Consider the following 1,385-nt stretch of genomic DNA (forward strand, 5'->3'; position numbering starts at 1 on the left):
GGGGGGGCGCTGGGGCCGGCCGAAAGTCGAGGGCTGGGAGAGCTGGAAGTCGGGGTCACCCACCCTGGACTGGGGAACCGCTCGGGCGGAAAGAGCTTCCGGACCGCGATCCTGTAACTTCACCACGCGGGGATAACCAGAAACTTTCTTCCTCCTAAGGGAGGGTTTTAAAATTTTATTTATTTGGGAGCTCGAACTACTGGATAAAGGGGAAATTTTCTCATTAAAGTTACATCCCTGCAGTTACTTCAATTACTTGATATATGCAGAAGATGTTGTAAATTTATAGATTTAAATAGCTTACAAAGATGCCGCAGGCCCCATCAGTTAATTTCCTTAATTTATGGATTTTAAGCTACTCCTCCTAGAGAAAGAAGGCTCTGGAAGTAGGTCAGGGATCTGTGTAGCACCGCTGCCCACTCGGGCCGCCATGCTCCGGAGCCCCGGGGCTCCTAGCTCCCAGCTTGGCTAAACAGCCCCTGGCGCTGGGGGGCCCGGCCAGGGAGGCCTGCTCAGCTGTGTGGCTGACTGGCCCAGCCTCCCCGATGCTCTGCAAACCCCCCAGCAACAGCAAAGCTCCTGCACTGAAGAAGAAACGGGCTGGGGTAAGAAGAGAAGCAAATACCCAGGTCCTGCAACCTTCTGAAGTCCCTCCTAAATCCTGGCTGGGCTCACCAATGGAGAGGTTGTATGTGAGTGCCCCAGCTTCGTGGACAGAGCCTTTCCTGTCCTTTGAGGAGGGGACAAAGAAAAAAATAATACACCAGGCTTCGAGGAACAAGGACTCAGGGAAAACTTGCTTAAAGCCCTTGTGGCCCCCAGCACCCCTCCTTTTTTTTCCTAGGTGGCTGCTGGTGTGTCTTTGTTTTGTGTTCCATATGGATGAATATATACATATGAATTAAAACTTAAAAGGTCGGTTACCTACGCTGCTGTTTTAGGAAGCCACATGGCAATGTGATTAGTATTGGTATTCATGATTTAACATTTCTTTTCCCCCTAGATGAAGTTTCTAGGCTTTGCAAGGTACATGTCAAGGACTAGTATATAAATGGATTTTTATTTATTCACAACTCCAAGACTAATTGCTTCCCTTTGCCTCAAGGCCACGAGATTGGTTTTAATATGACACTTCAAAAGTATTCATAGAACTACAGAGATGCTAAGTGTCATTGTTTAAGAGACAAATCTCACCATGGTACTGATGACCCTGAAAATAGGATGTTTCCACTTTATTTTAAATTCCAACATGTTTTTTTTTTAAGAGTTTCACTTTATACCAACTATATTAAAGATGCACGGTTTAATCAAAACAAGAACTGACCATTTTGAAAGATCTTTATTTCCTTAGTACTGCCGGGGACTTTGTTCTCATATGCTGAATC

This window comes from Fukomys damarensis, unplaced genomic scaffold (genome assembly GCF_012274545.1).
Source record: "Fukomys damarensis isolate Sample0158 unplaced genomic scaffold, DMR_v1.0_HiC HiC_scaffold_19, whole genome shotgun sequence".
NCBI lineage: Eukaryota > Metazoa > Chordata > Mammalia > Rodentia > Bathyergidae > Fukomys > Fukomys damarensis.